This window comes from Lepus europaeus, chromosome X (assembly GCF_033115175.1).
Source record: "Lepus europaeus isolate LE1 chromosome X, mLepTim1.pri, whole genome shotgun sequence".
NCBI classification, from domain to species: Eukaryota; Metazoa; Chordata; class Mammalia; order Lagomorpha; family Leporidae; genus Lepus; species Lepus europaeus.
In genome coordinates, this window is record NC_084850.1 from 83,840,582 (window position 1) to 83,865,688 (window position 25,107).

At 46.6% G+C, this 25,107-nt stretch overlaps 1 protein-coding gene across 2 annotated transcripts in view; it reads right to left on the reverse strand.

The window, feature by feature from the left end:
* Positions 1–25,107, reverse strand: part of NHSL2 (NHS like 2) — a 313,196-nt gene that overhangs the window by 23,263 nt on the left and 264,826 nt on the right. The gene's annotated exons all lie outside the window — the stretch shown is intronic.

Sequence of the window (25,107 nt, forward strand, 5' to 3'; positions counted from 1 at the left end):
GGGACTCCAGGGTTTTGTGACTCCTGAACACATACTCTCTTGACTCTAACCCCTATGCTATCTACAAGGAAGGCTCCCTGACAAGCTCAAACCTAACCTCACTGGACTCTGGGTCTTTGGCAAAGCAACAAATACGCCTCAGGTGCTCTGTCTATGGATGGTCTGGGGGAACCAGAGGGAAGGGCCTGCCCAGCAAGGCAGCGGGCACTCAGCAGTTGCAGTGTCACTGTGTGGCTGGCTGAGTATGTGCCTTCTGAGGCGGGACAAGGCTCCGGGATGCGTGCTGCATCAGTGAGCACTGTGGTTCCCTGTTACGTTTCAAGGGACTGGACAAAGTCTCTAGCATCCCTGGGATTTCTCACAATAGCACAGGTAGGAATGGGTGAATCCACATAGCGTAATGGCTAGTCACAGCAGATGGGGGAAAGTAACAAAAACGGGATCAGCCTTGGCAACCCCCCAGCTGGAAGTGCTATGAGAATAAAGAGCCTTGGATTCCAATCCAGCTCTGCCATTGACTGATTTGGGATCTTGCACGAGTCTCATCCCAAGTCAAGCCACAACTCCCCGTCTGTCTAGCCACCACTGACTCCCAGAGTGCAGCACGTGCTTTGCTACACAATGGGATCTCAACCCTAGTTTGGTTCATAAAAGAAGTGAGTCACTGGGTCACTGGATGGAGACCTAGAGGTAGCCTGCTAGGCATCTGCACATGGCGTGAAGCTTGCAGGACTAGAAGATCCCTTCCAAAATGGAATTTAAAAAAATCACAACAAACTCCCTAACCTGGAGCAATGTACTAGAATGACATTTACTAGGGGCATGTGTGAAATCTTGCATCAAGTTCAGAAAACAAACTGCAGAAGCCTGCGTGGGACAAATGTAGCTTAGAAGAAACTTGTGAAAATGAAAATCTGAGCATGTGAGTTGATGGGGGCTCCTATGAGTCAGCAGACTGGCAGGGCTGTTGGAGGTGCTAATGCCTTCCTGGGCACACCCTATATGTGGGGTTCTAGCTGCCCCATGGGAGGGGACCAGGTTGCACATCATAGAAGCCCTCTTACATGCCAGGGACAAGGAAACAGCAGGGCACTACAAAAGACACAGGATGGTCAATAGTCTCTTCCTGAGGAATGGAGAAAGGCAGAGGGCAAAAAGTTTCTGCCTGTGATGCAGGCTCAGCTGTTCCCCTCATTCATTCTGTGAATCAAGGAACTGCTGTCCGCGAGGTTGGGCAACTGGCACAGTTGACCAAGTTTGACCGTGCCATTCAGAACCTCTGCTCTTAACCTCTACCCTGTACCCAAACCCATGCTGGTGGAAACAGAATTTCTAGGAGTTTCTATTTCTAAAAAGCTTTCCAGGCAATTCTAACACCCAGCTAGCTCAGTGCAGAATACAGCACTGGGGACTAAGTAGCCCAGGTGACATTTAATGATGGGTTTGGTTCTGAAAGTTCCTACAGAGCTCCCAGCAGCAGGAGCTGGCTCACATGACTTGTGGACCTGATTCTGGTATGCTTCACTATCTGCTCATACACCACCTGTGCTGTCTCATCTCCTGCCTTCAGTTTCAGCACATAGCAAGTGATTAAGAAATACTTGTGCAAGAATTCCCCCAGCATGTACCTCGCACTGCTGTGAGCTAGCTTTTACTCTTTGTGAACACTTGCCTCAGCTAGCCTCTGACACATCTCCAAAGAGAAATGCTGCAGGTGGGTGCAGAAGAACAGCCCTAAGGGGTAGACATTTGGCTCAGTGGTTAACATACTGTTTGGGATGCCCACATCCCATATCAAGAGTGCCTGGGTTCAAGTTGGGGCTGATCCTGATGCCAGCTTTTTTATGCACAAACCTGTGAGGCAGCAAATGATGGCTTAAATACTTGAGTCTGCCACCCATGTGGGAGACCTAGATTGAATTCCAGGTTCCTGGCTTTGGCCTGGGCCAGTCCTGGCAATTGCGGAGTGAACCAGAATATGGAAGATCTCTTTCTACCTTTCAAATAATAAAAAAAAGTCTGGTTCTGATAAACCAGCTCCATCAGAGCCCAAAAGCTACCAAGTTGACCACCTGACCACCACAACTGGCTCATGGGGGGGGGGTAGTTGGCTCCTCCAGGGCATAAAGACAGGCTTTAACAAGGTGAGAGACGACTACCCCCAAATGTGGTGGGGGTAGGGCTCCACCCCCAGCTAGCACTTCCAGGCTCCAGTCCAGACAAGGAAAGCTCAGCAGGCTACTCCTCCCCAGGGACTCCACAAGAGCTAGAAACACAAAGCCCAGGGTTCTCAGTTGCCCTGGTAACAGCGGGACCTACTTGGAAGAAAACAGTCTCTTAAAGGCTTAGGAGGGTGGGTATTTCCTTTGACAGAAAGCAGGCCCTGCCCTGCTCCCCACACCCCCTCTCAAGCCTTCTTGCCTGCCACACGGAGGGAGGGGAGAGCTAGAGCCCCTCATCTCAGCAGCTCTCTCAATAAGGGGTGGGTGTTGGAAAGTGGAGCCCTGGCTTTTCTATTCTGCTCTTGCTGTGAGAAACAGGCTAACGTGGGAGATGGGCCTTCGTGGTGCACTGGCCTGAGTAAGCCTTGCTGTATATAACCCCAATAGAACCAAACCCGAGGAGGGCAGGTATCCCCCCCCCGCCCCGCTCAGCAAGCCCAGGCTTTCTCAACCACTTTGCAAGTAGAGATGCGGCCGGCTGATGCATGGGGCAGGCCACACAGTGTCTACAAGTTCCAGACTCTCCTCTCAGTTCAGCCTTTCCTCATTTCTCTTCTGAACTACCCAAGTGGTCCTATCAACCCTTCTAATCAGCTCTCTACCCCTTCTAATCAATCCACCTTCTACATGCCTGCAGGGGTGGGGGTCATGGTCTTTTGAACTCACAGATCTGCTCTCGATGCTCCTATACAAAATTTCTCAGTGGCACTCCTTCCTCCCTGGAAGACTGTGACCCTGACTTTGCTATTCTTTACCATCTGGTCATAAACTACCTATGCTATCTCATCTGCCCATGCCATGCTCCTTCTCTCTTCCATTTAGTCCAAACTCCAGACAGCCTGGATTGTTTCCGTCTTCTCCTTACCATATCCAGCTCTTTCATGCCCCTGGGCCTTTACATGTCCCTCTGTCTTATAAATTCTCAAACCTGAATCCAATCCCACTGGCAATCTTCTCAGCTCAAAGGCCACTTCCTCCACAAACTGCTTCCACTCCCCAAACAAGCCTGCCCTTCTGACTTCCCACGGAGAATTTTCTGTGAGCTTTTTGAAGACCCCTCATATGCATGGATTTCAAAACAGATTTCTGCACTAAAGCAAATCACATTGAAATGGTCAAAAATACTAGAAAAATGTTGTGGAATAATTATATTGCTACTTGCACAATGCATTGCATCACAAGATGTAGGTAGCGGCAAGTCTACAGAACAGAAACTTTGAAGTAGTGATAAGCGTAAGGGACTTTTGGAGATACCACAACTGTAATGTGAGATGAAAATATTTATGATTTCTGCTGATGATAAACATCACAGATACTGATAATACGATTGTGGTTTGTTGCCTACATTCCTAAATCAAGGAATGGCTGAGTTTCTGTTTGTGGTTGGTGGGAAAAAGGTCAAATAATTTTCTCATCTAAGTTCATAGAACCATACCCGGCTCCAAATTCTCTCCACCCACCACTTGGAGGTCCATGGAGCTCAAATGAAGAAGCCCTGCCTTAGACTGTCAGAGAAAAGACGAAGGCTGCCCTGTTGGCTAAGGGGACAAGCTGGGGGCTGGCAGAAAGACAAGTGTGTGGTTTCTCTTTCAAGAGCTGTTTACAGAAATCGCAAAGTCTGGCAGCTCCCTCTTCCTCTTGGTCCTGAGTCAGAAGCCCAGGGTGGGGCTGAGGCTGTCACACTTGGTTTTAGTTTGAAGCTCACCACACACCCATCCTCAGAGTTGATTTGCTGCCACTTCTTTACCAGGAGAATGTTGGAGGATTTTGCTCCACTTTCAAATTGGAATCTGCTTGCCCACACAGATTTCCCATTAGCCTGGAAGTAATCTCTAAGCGGACATGTTATTGGCTCCAAGACATTTTCTGAAGTCATGAATACTTTTTACTCTAGCACCGCAGCCAGGCTTACGGCTTGCAGAGAGAAGGGGAAAGATAACCAACTGGGCCATGTACCACAGAACACCAGTCAGAATCAGCACTTGCCCAAAATCTCAAATGCTTTTTCCTGACTTCCTGACTTTACCACCTGTCAGCCAGGTCCCTGCCAACCAGGGCAGCATAGTCCTGGGAGCTGTGACCAAGGAGACATATGGTTGGAACAGCAGTAGGCCTCTGCTTTTCTAACTTGACTCGGTTCCCATTCTAGGATCAATGTGAGCAGTGCCCACGAAGATCAGGCCCAAGAGCTACCCACAATGCCTTGCTCAGAGGGTATTGGCTGCCTAAGGCCCCCTGCCTTCTGTTCTTCCCCAGGCTCTCCCGTGTACTCAGAAAGAAGTAGCACTTGGCTAACAGCCATTGTGCTAAAAATCCTGCAGCTTAGTTTCCACGATGAGAGGGTCAGACTTTGACAGCCTTATGCAACATAGCTGTTGGCTAATAAAGAATGAGCCTACCTCACTTAGCCAAGTGAACAGAACAGTGTGCCTTAGGGGTTCCAGTTGAGAGCTCCACATGCTGTGGAAAAGACTTAATTTCCTGACTATAAAATACACATATGTGTGTAAGTAGTAGGCAAAGGCTTCCAATCATAGGTGGAAGGAGGCAAGGGCCAAATGGGAATTTCAGAAAACCTTGGGTAGCAAGAATGACCAAGAATAAAGGCGAGAAGATCCCAACTGCTAAAATCCGAAATGAAAGACGGGGCATTATAATAGACCTTACAGAACAAAAAGGATTATAGAGGAATACTATGAATAATTGTATGACAATAAATTACACAACTTATATAAAATGCGCAAATTCCTAGAAAAATATTAACTACTGATAATTATTGAAGAAGAAATAGAACCTCCAAATAAACCTATAACAAGTGAAGAAATTGAATTAGTAACCAAAACTACCCACAAAGAAAAGCCCAGGCACAGACGACTTCATTGGCCAATTCTACCAAAAACTTAAAGAATTAATGCCGGTTCTTTACAGACACATTCAAAATATATAGAAGAGGAAGTAACACTTTTTAACTCATTTTATGAGGCCGGTATTGTCCTCATACCAAGACTGACAAAAACAACACAAGAAAACAAAACAAATATTTTTATGCATATGAGTACAAAAGTCCTAAACAAAAATATTAGCAAACTAAATCCAGCAACGTATAAAAAAGATCACACACTATGATCAAGTGGGATTTACCCCGGGAATGCAAGATTGTTTTAACATCTGAAAATCAATTAATGGAATACACCATTTCAGTAGAATGAATAAAAAGCAAAAATGAAATGATGATCTTAATAGACACAGAAAAAGGGTTTGAAAAAAATGGAACACTCTTTCATAATTTTAAAAACACTAAAAAAATCCCTAGAAACAAAAGGGAATTTCTTCAACCTGACAAAGGACATCTATGTAAAGTCCACAGTAACATCACACTTACTGATGAAACAGTGGATGTTTTCCCTTAGGACCAGAACAAGACAAATGTGTCCACTCTCATCACTTCCATTGAACATTGTACTGGAGGTTCTAGCCGGAGCAATCAGACATTTAAAAAAATAAATAAATAAAGGGGCTGGTGCTGTGGCACAGAGGGTTAACGCCCTGGCCTGAAGTGCTGGCATCCCATATGGGTGCCAGTTCGAGACCCGGCTGCTCCATGTCCGATCCAGCTCTCTGCTCTGACCTGGGAAAGCAGTAGGAGATGGCCTAAGTCCTTGGGCTCCTGCACCCACGTGGAAGACCTGGAAGAAGCTCCTGGCTCCTGGCTTCAGATGGGCCCAGCTCTGGCTGTTTTGGCCAATTGGGGATGGAAGACCTCTCTCTCTCTTTGCCTCTCCTCTCTCTGTGTAACTCTGACTTTCAAATAAATAAATGAATCTAAAAAAAGTGTACAGATTGGAAAGGAACAGATAAACCATGAAGGTATTTCAAAAAGTTTGTGAGGGGCAGGTGTTGTGGTGCTATGGGTTAAGCTGCTGCTTGGGACGTGGGCAACCCATATTGGAGCACCAGTTCAAGTTCCAGCTACTTTGCTTCCATTTCAGCTCCCTGCTAAAGTGCCTGGGAAGGCAGTGGAAGATGGTCCAAATGCATGGGCTCCTGCTACCCACATGGGAGACCCAGATGGAGTTGCAGGCTCCTGGCTTCAGCCTAGCCAAGCTCTGGTTGTTGTAGGCATTTGGGGAATGAACCAATGGATGGAAGATCTTTCTCTTTCTCTCTCTGTCATTTCTCTCTGTGTCATGCTTCATTCAAATAAACAAATAAATAAATCTTTAAAAAATTGTGTTCAAGAATGAAATTAGAAGATTAGTTTATTTTGGTGCAAAAATTTTGAATTCATATCTAGTTTTTTCATAATATTCATGTTCCATGAATTTTTGAAATACCCTAATGTATCTGCAGAGATGATAAGATCTTTTACATAGACATTTCTAATGCACCCACTAAAATTTATTAGAACTTATAAACATATCCAACAAGGTTGTAAGCTATGAAATCAATATAAAACTATTTTTCTATATACATGAAATAGTCTATCTGAAATGAATTTTTTAAAAAAAAATTCCATTTGCAGTATCACTAAAAGAATGACATGTAGGAATGAATTTAACAAAAGTGGTGCAAAACTTGTACACTGAAAACTATAAAGCATGATGAAAAAATTAAAGATAACAACAAATGGAAAGCAATCTCTTGCATATTCATGGATCAAAATATTTTACATTGTTAAGATAGTGCGGCCTGTGTGGCCCAGAGTTCGAGTCCTGGCTGCTCCACTTCTGATCTAGCTCCCTGCTAATGTGCTTGGGAAAGCAGCAGATGATGGCTCAAGTACTTGGGCCCCTGCCACCTGTGTCGGACACCTGGATGGAGTTCCAGGCTCCCAGCTTCAGCCAGGCCCAGCCCCAGCCATTGGAGTCATTTAATCAGTAGATGGAAGATCTCTGTCCCTCCCTCTCTGCCAGTCACTCTGCCTCTCAAATAAATAAACACATCTTTAGAAATTGACAAGCTGATACTAAAGTCCACATGAAAATTCAGGGGGCCCAGAATAGCTAAAACAATCTTGAAAATGATGGAGAACTCACTTCCCAATTTCAGAATTTGTACAAAGCTGTAGCAATCAAAATACTTTGTTGCTGATATAAGAGAGACATATAGACTGATGGAACAGAATTGAGAGTTCAGAAATAAACTCATACATCTTCAGCCACAGATTTTTTTTTAAAAAAAAGTTTGATTTGAAAGGCAGAGAGACAGAGGCAGGAGAGAGGGAAGAGAGCAGAGGGAAGAAGGAAGAGGGGAGAAAAGAGAGGGGAGAGAAGAGGAGGGGAGGGAGGGAGGCAGGGAGAGAGAGAGAGAGAGAGAGAGAGAGAGAGAGAGAGAGAGATCTGCTGGTTCACTTCCCAAATGCCCTCAATAGCCAGGGTTGGGCCAGGCAGAAGCCAAGAATGAGGAACTCAATCTGGATCTCTTACATGGGTGTCAAGGACACAAGGACTTGAGCCATCATCTGCTGCCTCCCAGGGTGCACATTAGCAGGAAGCTGGAATTGGAAGTGGAGCTGGGACTTAAATCTGGGCACTCTGATATGTGATGCAGGTATCCTGAGTGTGGTGTCTTAACTGCTGTGCCAAACACCCGCCCTTGACTAGCTGATTTTTGACAGGAGTGCCAATTCCATTTAGTAGGGGAAGGCATAGTCTTTTCATCAAGTGGTACTGGGACAACTGGATATTTAACAATGTGCAAAAGGATGAAGTTGGAATTTATTCTTACACGTATGCAAAATTAAACTAAAAATGGATCAAAGATCTGTATATAATGGCTAAAACTATGAGTTAAAAGGAAACATAGTTGTAAATTTGGATTAGGCAATGGTTTCTTAGACACGATACTAATTGCAAAAGAAAAAAATAGACAAATTGGACTTCATCAAAATAAAAATTTTTGTATTACAAATAATGCCATCTGGAAATTGAAAACAGACTAGAGAATGCAAGAAAATATTTGCAAATCATATATCTAGTAAGACATTTGTGTCTAGAATGCTTAAACCTCTCATACAAATCAATAATAGAAAGACACCCCAAGTCACAAATTGGCAAAAGATCTGAATAGATATTTCTCCAAAGATACAACAAGTGCATGAAAAGACGCTTGGTATCACTAGTCATTCCACCGACAGGATGGTTACAATGAAAATGTCAGACAAATGTTGGTGAGGATGCGGACAACTCGGTCCTCTTGCATATTGCTGGTGGGAATGCATTATGATGAAGTCACTTTGGAAAACAGTCTGGCTGTACCTCAAAATCCAAAACACAAATTATCACGTGATACAGCACTTCCACTCCTACACATACGCTCAAGAGAATTGAAAACCTATGTCCACACAAAATCCTCTACATGGAATGTTCATAGCTGCATTGTTCAGAGCCAAAAACTGGGAGCAAAGCCATGTCCACAAACTGGTGAATGAATGCATAAATAAATAAATAAGTATGTAAATGTGTTTTATTTATGCAATGGAACATTATTTAGCCACAAAAAGAGTGAAGCATTGATACATGCTATAGCATGGCTGGGCCTTGATAACATCATGCTATGTTAAACAGGCCAGCGCAAAAGTCTGCCCATTATATAGCGCACTTAAATGCCATGTCCAGAATAGGCAAATCCATAGAGACCCAAAGTGGTTTAGTAGTTGCCTAGGGCTGGGTAAGGGTTTGAGGGGAAATGGGAAGCAAGTGATATTGGGTACAGAGCTTCTCTCAAGGATGATCAAAATGTTCTAAAATTAATTGCGGTGATCATTGCAGAATTCTCTTAATATACTAAAACTCACTGGACTGGGCACTTTAAATGGATGAACTGTATGGTATACTCATGCTTTATCTTAATAAAGCTGTTACCCCCACAAAGGACCCTGGTAAGACAGAAACTCACCATAGTATCATATTCAAGCATCAAGACAAAGGCCACATACGTGATTCAGAAGCTATGAGGTGAACTGCAGCAACGCCAGTGCTTCACAGTAGATCCAGAGTGACCGTGCATCAAGCAGAAATGCTACCATTGAAAGTAAACTGGTTACCAGGTACAAAGAGATGTACCGTAGAGACAAGCACTACTGACCCCTTCGTGAACTCTTACTGGAGTGCCTTGGTTCTAGGTAGCACAGTTTAAAAGTGAGACTGAGAGTGGCACACATAGATCAGAGTTGCAAGCAAGCTCACCAAACACTCATCCCAATCATCTGACCTGGATCTTGATCTTGAAATCAGCTGTTCTGCCCCTATGCTAGGATTTCACAGCTATGTAGGTGGTAAGATGGAGATACAGTGCCCACTTGTCAGCTGTGCTTACACTTTTACAAAGACGCTCTCGGAGCCCTCGCCAACTGATTCAGACTTTTCCACAGCAACCAGCAAGGTTGCACAGCTTCCAAGACCACCCTGGTCCTCGACTGGACTCTTTCTCCCTTCTGGATGAAGAGCCCATCACCCACTCCCCATGCCCACCCCCAGCTGTCCTCACTGGAGCCAGCTACCCTGCCTGCTGTTAGTCAGTTTCCTCAGGTGGACCACACTTTTGCTTCTAACTTTGAGAGACCGTGAGCTTGAGTCTGCTCTGAGGTGAACTGCTGAGCCCAAAACTACCCTCATGTCCTTAAATGGGGATGAGGACCTGTGTATGGAAGTCCTACATCGTGAATCCTCTACAGTAGCCTGTACTTCAACTGCCCATGCTCATCCATGATCCAACATGTTTCTCTTGTCCAAGCAAACTTATTTAATATCTGGACTGCATGTAACCATATTTCAGCAGTTTATGATTAGAGGAAGAAATAACCTATAATATCACCTTGTCCATTTGCATATTTATTTTTCATAAGTAGAATCACACTAAAGGTATACTTTTGCACTTTGTAAAATGTATCAGATCACAAGACTTTTTTTTTTGACAGGCAGAGTGGATAGTGAGAGAGAGAGACAGAAAGGTCTTCCTTTTTGCCGTTGGTTCACCCTCCAATGGCCGCTGCGGCCATCACGCTGATCCGAAGCCAGGAGCCAGGTGTTTATCTTGGTCTCCCATGCAGGTGCAGGGCCCAAGGACTTGGGCCATCCTCCACTACCTTCCTGGGCCATAGCAGAGAGCTGGCCTGGAAGAGGGGCAACTGGGATAGAATCCGGCGCCCCAACCGGGACTAGAACCCGGTGTGCCGGCGCCGCAAGGCCGAGGATTAGTCTGTTGAGCCACGGCGCCAGCAGATCACAAGACTTTTACAATCCAGATAGAATCACTCTCATGTTGAGTGAACAGACAGAAGTATCAGACTCCATTATTTCCAACTGTAGCCACTGTGACCATTGATAGGAGAGGTCTTCAAAAAGGCCATGGGAAATGCATATCATGTAAAAAACTATGAATGAATTTCAAAGTTTTTTTGCACCAAAACAAATTTTTCCTTTAATAATTCCATTTCTCCACAAACCATTTGAAGTCCCCTCATATGTAGAGCTCTTACTATGTCCCTAAGGCACTTGACAAATTTAATCTTCCTGACATCCCTGTGAAGCAGGTACTATCAATTCCCTCGGTTTATGGATGAAGAAACCAAGACACTGGGAGGTTAGACATCTTGTCAAGTTTATACAGCCAGTAACCTAAGCTGTCTGGCACCAGAGTTTGTGCTCATAACTCCCTCAGGGGGTCTCAAACTTTAGCATCCATCAGAATTCCCAGGAGTACCAGTTAAAACATGGATTGTTGGGGCTGGCATTGTGGCACAGCTGGCTGGAGTCCCACTTGCTCCACTTCAGATCCAGCTCCCTACTAATGGGCCTGGGAAAGTAGCAGAAGATGGTCCAAGTGCTTAGGGCCCTGCCACCCATGTGGGAGAACCAAATGGATTTCCTGGCTCCTGACTCAGGCCTGGCCTGGCCTGGCCCTGGCCGCTGCAGCCATTTAAGGAGTGAACCAATGGATGGAAGATCTCTCTCTCTCTTTCTCTCCCTCCCTCCCTCTTCCTATCACTGTCTTTTTTTAATTTTAATTTTAATTTTTTATTTTTTGACAGGCAGAGTTAGACAGTGAGAGAGAAAGAGAGAGTGAGAGAGAGACAGACAGACAGACAGAGGGAAAGGTCTTCCTTTTTTCCATTGGTTCAACCCCCAAGTGGCCACTAAGGCCGGCGTGTTGCTGCTGGTGCGCTGCACTGATCTGAAGGCAGGAGCCAGGTGCTTCTTCCTGGTCTCCCATGAGGGTGCAGGGCCCAAGGACCTGGGCCATCCTCCACTGCACTCCCGGGCCACAGCAGAGAGCTGGACTGGAAGAGGGGCAACCGGGACAGAATCCAGCACCCCAACCGGGACTAGAACCCGGGGTGCCGGCACCGCAGGTGGAGGATTAGCTTCCTGTCACTGTCTTTTAATAAATACATAAACAAATCTTTAAAAATAAACATGCATTGCTGGGCCCCCTTCCAGAGGTTAGAATTGAATAGGTCTGGGGCAGGGCCCAGACATTTGCATATCTTTTTTTTTAAAGATTTATTTATTTATTTTGAAAGGCAGAGTTACAGAGAGAGAGAGAGAGAGAGAGAGAGAGAGAGAGAAAGGGAGACAGAGAGAGAATCTTCCATCCACTTGTTCACTTCCTAAATGGCTATAATGGCCTGGGCTGGGCCAGGGCAAAGCCAGGAGCCATGAGCTTCTTCCAGGTCTCCCATGTGGGTTGCAACGGCCCAAGCACTTGGGCCACCTTCTGCTACTTTCCCAGGTGCATTAGCAAGGAGCTGGATTGAAAGTGTAGCAGCCAGGACTGGAACTGGCACCCATATGGGATGCCGGCACTGCAGGTGGCAGCTTTATCTGCTAGGCCACAGTGGTAGCCCTGACATTTGCATTTCTAACAAGTTCCCAAGCCGCTGATACTGCTGGTGCAAGTATTGCATTTCAGGAACCACTGTCCTTACTACACTGACCTCTGAGAGTAGCACACTGGTTAAACAAAAACCCCAAAGTAGTCCTAGCAGTGGCCAGGAGGGGGCATTACTTCTCATCTTCCTTCTCTTCTTCCTTCACTCTTCCTCCCACACTGGCAGGACAGGCACGGCTGCACATCACAAGGGGGTTGTCTTATTCATGGCAGCCTCAGACTCAATTAGCTAAATGCAATCCCATCCGTTAAAAGGACTGATGAATCAGTCACTGACTGTCAGGCTGCCCTGGCCACTGCTGAATTAATGCCTGGGCTGGCACCTGCCCTGGTGCCTTTGGCCAATTGATCCCATAGGTTAATAAGATTAACTTGGTCAGACTGCCTGTAATCATCCGCCCTGCGCCCATGGCCCCAAACTTGGGAGGGGGGTTCAGGCTGGGCCTTGGAGGAAGAAAACTCTACCCCTTTCAAAGAGAGCAGCTTTGTAGGGTAGTCAGGGCCCTGTTGTATTGCATTAACTGAGCCAAATTTGGCTTTGTAATCTTCAAGATTAAGTTGGCTCATTTGAAAATTGGTAGAAATGGGCAACAAACTGATTCATTGTCAATAAGGAGGAACAGATTTGTCCAACTGCCCAGGAAACAAATTGCTTGAAAATATGGGCAGCTGTGTCAACAGAGAAAGAGGGTGCGACCTGGAACTTGACAGACCTGGCTTTGGGATCCTGCCTCATCGTGAACTAGCTATGTCTCCTTTCTGAACCTAGATTTCTTTATTGAGAAAATGGGCTAATCGTACTTCCACTCTGTCCGCATTCCAGAGCAACTACAGGATCATAGGAGACAAAGCGAAAACATTGGATGCTGGGAAGCACGAAATCAGGGGCTGACCCATCGATGACCCTCAGAGGTCACTGCCCCAGGAGACAAATCAGGAATGGAGTGTCAGAGCTTAGAGTGGTGCATACAGCCAGGCCTCAGAGTTCAGAAAGGAGTTTTCCTCTTCCCCCATCCCCCTACTCTCTGCCAATGGTCTGGCTCTTCACGGAGCTAGGCCAATGTGCAGCCCGCATTCCACCAAGGTATAAATTATGTGCTCTCCTAACTGTTAGTCTGACTGCCAGGAGGGGGCTGTCAGCCCTCTTTGGGGATTGCCTTATCCAACGTCACACCTGCTTCCCAGGGTGGCTCATAGCTTCCCTTTCAGACTGACTGAGGTCTTTGTGGGACTGTGTTGCCCCTCACATTAACCCTGCTGCACAATTCTGCTTCCTCACTTACTTTCCACAGCAGGGGAACCCAGAGAGTCTCCTTAACAAACTTCTACACTGTAATCTCCCCTTCAGAGCCAGCTTCCCGGGCCCCTACTCCTTTGGGAGGGAGTCTGCTTTGCAATTTTCACTTTAAAAAAATTATCAGAGGTGGGTGTTATTGCAGACCATATCAGAGAGCCGGAATTCCAGTTCTGGCTCTGCTTCTGCTTCCAGCTGCCTGTGAATGTGCACCTTGGGGGTTAGCAGATTAAGGCTCAACTACTTTTACCCCTTCCACTCACAATGGGAGACTAGGATGGAGTTCCCAGCTCCTGGCTTCAGCCTAACCCAGCTCCTGCTGTTGCAGGTATTTGGGGAGCAAACCAGCAGATGGAAGATCCCTCTCTCTCTCTCTCTCTCTCTCTCTCTCTCTCCCCCCCCACTCCCTCTCCCCTCCCTCTCTTCCTCTGTTTCAGATAAATAAATAATTTTACAAGGGACCAACACTGTTGCATAGTAGGCTAAGCCTCTGCCTATAGTGCCGACATCCCATATGGATGCTGGTTCACTTCTGATCCAGCTCTCTGCTTTGGCCTGGGAAAGCAGTGGAGAACCAAGTGCTTGAGTCTGTGCACCTGCATGGGAGACCTGGAAGAAGCTCCTGACTCCTGGCTTTGGATTGGCACAGCTCCGGCTGTTTCAGCCATTTGGGAGTGAACCAGTGGATGGAAGACTTCTCTTTCTCTGTCTCTCCCACTCTCTGTCTGTAACTCTACCTCTCAAATAAACAAAATATAAAAAAGAATAAATATATCATTTTACAAATTGTCACCCTAACATGTTTTCTATTGCGATTTTTCACTTGATTACAGAGGCAAAAAAAAGTTTATTGCAGTTAAAATCAGAATATACAAACACACTGAGAGAAGAAAATAACATTCCCATCCTGCACACCAGAGACAGCCACTGCTGACACCTTGGGTATATCTTTCTAGAAGTTTTCCTTTGCCAAACAAAGACAGGATCACACTGTAACCATTGTGGCTAGCTTAGACTCCCTCCCTCCCGTTACCATAATTACACCCTTTTTGCCCGCCATGCTCAGCTATACTGTAAGAATGGGGAAGTGAAGACCCAGTCTATGCCGCAATAGAGATGTGGAAACCGAGGCTCAGAATGAGGAAGAGCCTCTTTTCACGTCCTACATTGAGTGAACGTGACAGGGGCTCCTCTCCAGTCACCCCTAAGCCATCTAGATCTCCTTTTTGATCTGGCTCTGAGCCTGCCTTGTCCAACCAGGTTCAACCAGGAAAGGGAGAGCAAATGGGATTTTGCATAACAGAAAGAAAAAGAAAATAAGGACAGAGTGTCAGTGTTTGCGCCTGGGTCTGGGCCACTTTTCAGGGTTCAGAGCCCAGCCCTCAATCAGGAGGCCAAGGTTCTGCATTTGGTCCTTGGTGAAGTTGAGGTGCTGTGTGGCATTCCTTCCTCTGCTTGGTACCCTGCAGCTCTGTTTCCAATCTGTCCCCCACACAGTAATCAGAGGACTCAGTTTCAAAAGTTATTCAGGGATGAGGCAACAGGTTCTTAGATATGACACCAAAAGCATAGGCAACGAAAGACAAAAAGATAAAATGGACTTTGAAAGTTAAAAATTTTTGTGCTTCAAAGTCTTTCATCAAGAAAATGAAAGGGCAACCCACATAAATGGAAAAACTATGTAACGTATATCTGCTACAGGGCTTATATCTTGAATATAACAAAGAACACTCACAACTCGATAATAAAAGGATAAATAACCCAATCCAAAACTGGGCAAAGAAATCTGAATACATAGGAGCGGACTTTAAAAAGCTCATGAAAAAATGGAACTAAAAGGTAAGTTTGTTTTGGTTTAAAAAATTGTGAAGTCTATGTGTAGTTTTCACCATAAGATGCATTTATCATAACCCTTTTGAGGATCCTTTGTATTCATGGATACTCTGATGGGGGAGAATGTAAAATAGCACAGCCACTATAGAAAACAGGCTGGCAGTTTCTCACATGACTAAACATAGTTTACACTTAGAGTTGCCACATGACCCAGCAATTCCACTTCTAGGTATGTACCTGTAAGAGATCTGAAAGCATATGTCCACACAAACACTTGTACATAAATGTTTATAGCAGCATTACGCATAACGTTCCAGAAATGGAAACTATACAAATGGTCACCAATGGATGTGTGGATAAGCAAAATATGGCAGCTCCCAACAACAGAACATTCTGGCAATAAAAGGAATGTAGTTCTGATGCATGTTGCAACATGGATGAACTTTGAAAATGTTATGCTAAGTGAAAGAAGCCACATATTGTATGATTCTTTTAATATGACATGTGCAGAATTGGCAGATTCATAGAGACAGAAGGTAGGTTAGTGGTTACTAGCAGCTGGGGGTGGGTGGGGTTGGCGGAGGTGGGAAGTGATTGCTAATGGGTAAAGGGTTTCCTTTTTAGGATAAGGAAAATGTTCTGGAGTTAGTGGTGATTGTTGCACATATCTGAGAGGAAGCATTGAACTGTATGCTTTAAATAAGTGAATTGCATGGTATGTGGATAATATCTCAACAAAGCTGTTAGTAAAGAAAAAAAGCATTGTGGCACAGCCAGTTAAGCTGCTGCCTACAACGCCAGTATTCTGTATGATCACTAGTTCAAGTCTGGCTGCTCTACTTCTGACCCAGCTCCCTGCTAATACACCTGAGAAAGCAATGGAAGATGGCCTAAGTGTTTGGGCCACTGCCACTCATGTGGGATACCTAGATGGAATTCCTGGCTCTTGGCTTTGACCTGGCCTGGTCCTGGCTACTGCAGCCATTTAGGGGGTGAACCAGTGGATGGAAGATCTCTCTCCTCTCTCCCTCCCTCCCTCTCTCTCTCTCTCTCTCTCTGGCCTCTGCAGCCATTTAGGGAGTGAACCAGTAGATGTGAGATCTCTCTCTCTCTCTCACTGCCTTTCAAATAAAATAATTAAATATTTCTAAAAAAAGAAAAGTAAATCACATCCTGTTGCTTCCCAGCACAATATATTGCCATTGTTTCTCATCATGGTAGACTAAGACACAAAGTTCTTGTCGTGGTCAATGAAGGCCCACATGGCCCCGGTCTGGCCTCATTGCCCACTAACCTTACCTTGCTTGCTCTTTCCCCATCACAGGGCCCTTTGTGCTGCTCCTCAAACATGCTAGGCCCATTCCCACTTCAAAACTTTTGTCTTGGCTGTTTCTTAAGCCTGGGATGCTCTTCTATTGGATTGCCACGTGCTTGCCTCCTTCCTTCATTTGGATCTCTGCTCAGATATCACCTCACATAGACCTTCTCTGACCTTGCTATGGGGTTCTAATCCTAGTCACCCTAGGCATGTCACACTGCTTGCTTCTCTTCACAGCGTTAACCACCCTTGGAAACTTTCCTTGTTAGTTGATTTCATTGTTTACTGTCTGCTCCCCCCTACACTGGGCTGCTTCTGTTTTGGGAGCAGCATATCTACAGTGCCTGGCACACAGCAGGTGCTCAGTGAATGCATGTTAGATAAATAAGTGACTAACTTCAGCCAACTCTTTGCGGATATCCACTGATGATCTTGAGGGCAACTAGGTGTGAGAGTGGGGATGATCCAGGAAGCCCATCTCTGCTGCTGAGATGCCACCAGGGAACTGTGGCTGCTCTGCGATTCTCACTTAGCTTTTCATGAAATGTATCACGTGCTGTCAGCTGCTACCTGACCCTAGACCCAGCAGCCGGCTGCAGCCCTGGCCACAGTGGAGGTCGTTGCCCTGCTGACTTCTGTCTTTTCCACTGGTTGAGAACTTCTTGAGGAGAACGACCACAGGCATCATTTCTGGAACCTCACAGCCTGGTTTGGGGAGGCTCCCAGGGAATGACTGCTGTATGCTTAAATACACAATACCATTTCTAACACAAGCATGTCTGTGTCTTCCCAAATCAGAGCCTGGGGTAGGTGTGTGCCTGTCGGTGGCCACTGGGGGAGGGGAGTTACAAATGCTAACAACCTGGACTCTACCTTCAGGGACATTGATTTACTCCATCTGGAGTGGGGCTCCAACACAGGCTGTTCTAAAAAGTTCCCCAGATGATTTTTGCCCCAGAAACCTTATATTTAAGGAATACAAACTTCATGTTTTTCATAAATACAACTTTAGGAATATAGTGATTCTTCCCTCCCACCCTCTCTCCCACCCACACTCCCATCTTTCTTCCTCCTCCCTTTCTTATTCCTGTTCTTAGTTTTTACTAAGATCTTTTTCTTTTTTAAAAGATTTATTTTACTTATTTGAAAGACAGAGCTACAGAGAGAGGTAGAGACACAGAGAGAGGTCCTCCATCCGCTGGCTCACTCCCCAGATGGTCACAATGGCTGGAGCTGCACCGATCCAAAGCCAGGAACCAGGAGCCCCTTCCAGGTCTCCCACATAGGTGCAGGGGCCCAAGGACTTGGGCCATCTTCCACTGCTTTCCCAGGTCACAGCAGAGAGCCGGATCCGAAGAGGAGAAGCTGGGACTAGAACCGGCGCCCATATGGGATGCTGATGCTTCAGGCCAGGGCTTTAACCCACTGTGCCACAGCACCGGCCCCTACTAAGATCTATTTTCAATTAACTTTATACACATGCGATTAACTCTATACTAAGTAAAGAGTTCAACAAATACTATAAAAAAAAAACTGCTCCTTAGCAGTGGAGACAAGGGCTGTTCAAAGTCATGGCACCTTAAAGTGTCAATTTCACTTCTATAAATTACCTTTTAGGTGCTCTATTAGTTATCAAAGACCAGGGAGAACATATGGTATTTGTCCTTTTGGGACTGGCTTATTTCACTAAGTGTAATGTTTTCCCATTTTATCCATTTTGTTGCAAACAACAGGATTTTTTTTTAACTCTCTGCAATATTCCATGGTATATATATCCTATAATTTCTTTATCCAGTCTTCAATTGATGGACATTTGGGTTAATTCCATTTCTTAAACATGGGGGTACAGGTAACTCTTTCATATGCTGATTTCATTTCCCTTGGGTAAATTCCCAGGAGTGGCATAGCTGGGTCTTATGGTAGGTCTATATTTAGATTTCTGAGGTATCTCCATACTGTCTTCCATAGTGGCTTTACCCGTTTGCATTCCCGCCAACAGTGGAACAGGGTACCTTTTCCCCCACATCCTTGCCAGCATTTGTTGTTTGTTGAGTTCTGTATGAAAGCCATTCTAACTGGGGTGAGGTGAAAACTCATTGTGGTTTTGATTTGCATTTCTCTGATGGCTAGTGATCCTGAGTATTTTTTTCATGTGTCTGTTGGCCAATTGGATTTCCTCATTTGAAAAATGCCTGTTTAAGTCCTTTGCCCATTTCTTAACTAGGTTTTTCATTTTGTTGTGGAGTTTCTTGATCTATTTATATATTCTGGATATTAATCATTTATTGCATAATTTTCATAATTTGCAAATTATTTCTCCCATTCTGTTGGTTGCCTCTTCACTTTCCTGACTGTTTCTTTTGCAATACAGACCTTCTCAATTTGATATAATCCCATTTGTTAATTTTAGCTTTGATTGCTTGTGTCTCCAGATGATTTTTTTAAAAGCCATTTATTAAGTCCCCATTATATGTCAGGCATTAGGCAAGCTCTGTACATACACTCTCCCTGATTCCTATGACAAATATTCCTTTTAAAAGTGAGACAGAGACAAGCTCTGTAAATTGCCCAGGCCACACAGTGAATAAACAGTAGACCTACATGTAAATTCAGGACTCTCTAACAGTTAATTTCCCCAGCCATCCCGCAAAAACAGATATGATTTCTTAGTCTCAAGTTCTCAGGTGACCCCAGGGGGCTGTGGGTTTGACAACACTGGGTTAACTGTGAGCAGTGCTTGCTTACTGATTCTGAAGCAACTGATAGAGCCCTGAGGCAGCTGTCTGCAGGGTTGGATGAGAAGCTCTGCAGTGCTCCATCCCAGTTCTGTGGCTTCCTAGCTGTGTGGCCTTGGACCACAGAGCTGGGATGGAGCTTCTGTTTTCTCTTCTAGTAAATGGGAAAAGTAACATTTACCTCATGGTGAGGATTAAATAAGGACAGGGATGTTTAATGCATGGCAAGTTTTACTCCTTAAGTGAGAGAGACTTGCAGACAAGATGTGTGTGTGTGGCGGGGGGAGGGTTTGGGGGTTCTGATGGGACCCCACTTTGTGCTCAGTGGTGAACACTGGCTGAAGTTTTCCAGGGTGAGGCTGCTGAGGTGCCTGGTGGGTGATTCTCCAGGCAGGTTCTACAGGTTTTGTCTTGGGTGGGTGCAGGGCTCTATCTCAGGTCCCTGTTCAGCAGGCTGCAGCCCATATAGCAGCTGTGTGACCCCAAGCAATCTGACATAAACAGGAGGACAATCACATCACCCCAGCAGTTGATTAGAGGCCACAGAAAGAAGTGGGCAAAGGCTTTCCACATGATTTTTTTTTTCATATTAACTGGACATGTCAAAAGAAGCAACAGACTTTGCCATGTGTTAAGAAACACCTAGGGGCCGGCGCCGTGGCTCACTTGGTTAATCCTCCGCCTGCGGCACCGGCATCCCATATGGGCGCCGGGTTTTAGTCCCGGCTGCTCCTCTTCCAGTCCAGCTCTGTGCTGTGGCCCGAGAAGGCAGTGGAGAATGGCCCAAGTGCTTGGGCCCCTGCACCCGCATGGGAGACCAGGAAGAAGCACCTGGCTTCTGGCTTCGGATCGGTGCAGTGCGCCGGCCGTAGTGGCCATTTGGGGGGTGAACCAACGGAAGGAAGACCTTTCTCTGTCTCTCTCTTTCACTGTCTAACTCTACCTGTGAAATAATAATAATAATAATAATAATAATAATAATAATGAAACACCTAGACCTTGGCATTCAACAGTCTGGCTTCGCGGGATGAAGCCTGCTATTTCCAGTGGGCCCCAAACACCACAGAGGAGCCTCCCGAACTCTGCAGCTGCCAAGGTTCCGGGTGCAGTTCTGAGTTACAGAGAAGGAAGCAGGGAATCTGACTTGGGCTTGGCCCTTCCACACCCTCCTTTCCTGTAAAGCACCTTCCTAACCTTTGGAGTTTCAGAAGCTTCCGATCCTGTTGTTTTGAGCCCCTCAACCTCTCTGCTTCCCAATCCAAAGGCCAATGTTTCCCGAGTCTGAGGAGCTCCTCACAATATCTGAAAGGAAGTGGAAACCTGGAAAGGAGGGGCAGGGCTCCCTGCGGAATGGCGGGTCTGCTGCTGCTCAGTCTGGCAACTTGCCTGCGGCAGTAGCCACATTCACCTCACCACAAAGTTTCTTCTACTTGGAAGAGACCTGGACTTCTTGAAGGAAGAAAAAAAAAAAACCAATGCAGTATGTCTGGGTTCTCTTCAGTGCTTGGCAAAGAGCAGGTACTCAATAGAGGATTTTTAAATGAATGAGAGAAGGAAAGCACAATTGTGGGCATGAAAGTCTGGTTCAGTGTTGCGGCTTAATACTCCCTTGACTTTGCAGTAAAAGCTGAAAGTGGAGCCTACGATTCCAATTCCAGCTCTGTACTTACTGTGTGACCTTGAATGAGTCCCTTCACTGAGCTAAGGCTCAGTCTTTGTATTTGCAAAATGGAGGTAATAAAAATGGCTCAGGGCCTGTGCTGTGGCATAGTGGGTAAAGTTGCTGCCTGCAGTGCCGGCATCCCATATGGAAGCTGGTTCGAGTCCTGGCTGCTCCACTTCCGATCCAACTCTCTGCTATGGCCTGGGAAAGCAGTAGAAGATGGCCCAAGTCCTTGGGCCCCTGAACCCTCGTAGGAAACCCGGAAGAAGCTCCAGGCTCCTGGCTTTGGGCTGGCCCAGCCCCAGCCATTGCAGCCATTTAGGGAGTGAACCAGTGGATAGAAGATTTTCTCTGTCTCTCTCTCTCTCCCTCCCTCCCTCCCTCCCTTCCCACCTCCCTCTCCCCCCGCCTGAACTCTGCCTTTCAAATAAATAAATAAATATTAAGAAAAAAATAAAGACCCTACTTGGGGCGTCCACATCCCATACAGGAGTGCCTGGTTCTGTCCTGGCTGGGCTTCCAATTATAGCCTCCTGCCCTGAGAGGCAGCAAATGATGGCTCAAGTGCTGTTTAGCCTGGAGTTCCTAGGGCCTTTATGAGGACATTTGCAGCCTGAACTCTTTGGAGTCCACACTGGGCTCCAAAGACATCAAGTTATCATTTATAGGCCCTCTCCTAAGACTGCACATGCTGTTCACACTGCCTAGAATGGTCTACTCACATTTTTCAAGAAATTATTTACATGTTATTATTTTTAAAATTTTAAAAACAGAATCAGAAAAAACATAGATAAAGAGATTTTTCAGGGGCCAGCGCTGTGGCATAGGGGGTAAAGCTGCCGCCTTCAGTGCTGGCATCCCATACGGGTGCTGGTTCAAGTCCCGGCTGCTCCACTTCTGATGTGGGCGCCGGTTCGAGTCCCAGCTGCTCCTCTTCCGATCCAGCTCTCTGCTATGGCCTGGGAAAGCAGTAGAAGATGGCCCGAGCCCTTGGGCCTCTGCACCCGCGTGGGAGATCCAGAGGAAGCTCCTGGCTCCTGGATCCTGGCTTCGGATCAGCTCAGCTCTGGCCACTGCAGCCAGTTGGGGAGTGAACCAGCGGATGGAAGACCTCTCTCTCTCTTTCTCTCTTTCTCTCTCTCTGTGTAACTCTGACTTTCAAATAAATAAATAAATGTATAAAAATGCCTCATGGAGTCATTATGAAGATTAAAGATTAAAGAGGTGTGTGGGGTGGGGGGGCAGGCACTGTGGTGCAGTGGGTTAAGCTAACACTTGCAGTGCCAGCATCCCATACTGGAGCGCTGGTGCAAGTCCTGGCTGCCCTGCTTCCCATTCAGCTCCCAGCTAATACCTCCTGGGAGGCAGCAGAAGAGGGCTCAAGTGCTTGGGCCCCAAGCAGGAGACCCAAATGCAATTCCAGGCTTCTGCCTGTCCCAGCCCTGGCTGTTGCAGGCATTTGGAGAGACAACCAACAGATGGAAGATCTCTCTTTGTCTCTCACTCTGTCTGTGTCTTTCTGCCACTCTGCCTTTCAAATAAATAAGTAAGTAAGTAAATAAATAAAAACCCCTTTTTTGAACAAAGTGAGTGTGTGAGGTCCTTAGCTCTGTGTGTGGCTCACAGTGAAGGCCCGATAAAGAGCAGCTATAATAATTTTTATTTAACACTCCTTGTTTCCCCTAATGCCAGGAAGTTGGGACACTCTCTTGCAACTGACTGGAGGGCCCACTTGCATATGTGGATGGGGTCGGACCTCTGGTCTGGACGTCTTCCTTGGCTTCCTTTGCCACGTGATCCTTCGCTGCCTTAACCTGCATTGCTACAGACAGGGTCTCTGAGAGCAGCCCCCAACCACCCTGCACCAGCCCACCCACATGAGGGGGCTGGGGCCTCACCTGACCCCTAGCTCCCTTTTCTGGGTGGAGCCCTGGACCAGGGAGATATGCCCAGAGACTGTTTTGCACTCTTCTGAAAACTCTTTCCCAAAACATTGCACATAACTCCATGGCCAAGTTACTTTACTAATTCCAGTTGCCATAGCAATGAGACTTAATGAAGGAGCAAATTTTTTTCTTAAAATAATTCGACCCGTTTCCATATCAACGGGGGTTTATTTTGGTCCCACATGCAGTGAGGGCTTGGTAGTCAGCACCTGGCAGCACCTTCTGCACCTTGGGAGGAACCCAAACTTCCACGGGGCCGTTTGAGAAGAGACTGTGGTGGCCCTGTGAGCTGAGGAGGGCCTGCCCTCAGAGACAAGAGTCCGAAACAGAGGTTTTTCCGAGGGCGACACTGGAAGGAACTGGGAAGACACGAGCCTGTGAGGGTCCCGTCTCAAGTCTAGAGTCTATATAAACAAACTGCCTGCTGCAGGGCCTTCCTCATGGCATCACAGGCCAGGAGGGGGAGTCCCAGGGCTCTGCCTCTTCGTTGGACAGATTGTGGGAGGGGTACCAAGAGGGGGCAGGCTGGCACAATGGCATAGTGAAAGGTTCTAGTGCCTCAGTGGCTTAGGTGTGAATAGATTCCTTGACCAATCTCCTCAGCACCTACTTGGTGTCCGCAATCTACTGAGCACCTACCAGGTGTCTGGCACTGTGCAGGGGCCCTGGAGACACAGCATCCAGATAGGATCCCTGCCCTTAGGAAGCGCCCAGGCTGCTACTGAGGTCATGCCCAGAGTGTGCCCTCCAGGCCAGTGCTGCTCCAGCGTTCTGTGTATCCAACTCACTCCTTCCCCTGGGGATCTTATTAAGATGCCGACTCTGATTCTGTAGGTGGAGATGGTGCGTGTACTGAGAGGCTGCATTCCTAACACGCTCCCTGGCAGTGATGCTGCTGCTCGTAGTCCTCGTACTTATACTTTTTAAAAAAAGATTTATTTTATTTATTTGACAGGCAGAGTTACAGAGAGAGGTAGAGACAGAGAGAGAGGTCTTCCATCCGCTGGTTCACTCCCTAGATGGCCGCAACAGCCGGAGCTGCGCCGATCTGAAGCCAGGAGTCAGGAGCTTCTTCCTGGTCTCCCACGCGGGTGCAGGGGCCCAAGGACTTGGGCCACCTTCTACTGCTTTCCCAGGCCATAGCAGAGAGCTGGATCAGAAGTGGAGCAGCCGGGTCTCGAACTGGTGCCTATACGGGATGCCGGCGCTTCAGGCCACAGCGTTAACCCACTATGCCACAGCGCCGGCCCCCGTACTTATGCTTTGGAGTAGCAAAGATCTAGGCAAATTAGAAGTTGGTGGAGAAAACACATTGGCATCAGAGGGGAGCCTTTGGCCCCTGTGTTCCTGGCATCCTCCAGGGGATGCCCAGGTCTGTGGCTTTCAGTTGCATCTCCCACTGAAGTGGGGTGACTTTTGCACTGAGCAGGGAGCTTCGCTTTGCTGTCTGAGGTACTTCTCTAAATGCGTGGGGGTATTTAATAAACAGAAATGAAAAGGTGGAGCCCCTGGGGCTGTTAACAACCACCGTTTGACAGGTTAGCAGAAATCTTTCAATTCTTTCCCAAAGGAGTCCAAGTTAGCACTTGAAGCAGTAAGTAGAAGGACAGAGCCCTCAACCTTGTCAAGGAAGACCTTGCTTGAAGGCACACTTCTGAGTGATGTGTTACAGGGGAGCTGGAATAAGTCAGGGGTCAAATCCCAAATCCCAGCTCTGTGTCTTCCCAAGCCCCTGACACTGCCTCTCTCTGCTCCATCTGCAAAATGGGGGGAGGGGGGTGGATAATTACCCAGAGGGATGTCTTAAAGATGACATGAACTATTACTTGCAAAGTGCATGACAAACAGCAGGTGCCAAAATAATTAGTTCATTCATTCAACACTTACTGAGCCCTGTCTTTGTACTGAGCACAGTGGTGTTGGGGGATACAATGATGGACAGAACAGACATAGTCCCTGCCATCAGGGAGTTCACATTGAAGTGGAGGAGATCTGAATGATGACAGGGAACCAGTCATGTGGGGGGGGGGGGCGGTGAGAGGGAGAGAGAGAGAGAAAGCGAGTGAGCCTGGCAGGAGAAATGGCGAATGCAAGGCCCTGGGGTGGGAAAGAATGATTGAAAGGAGCGAGGGTATATGCAGGATGTGTGTGAGGGAACATGGCAAGAAAAGATGCCACAGAGGTGGGCAGTCAGGAATCTGGATA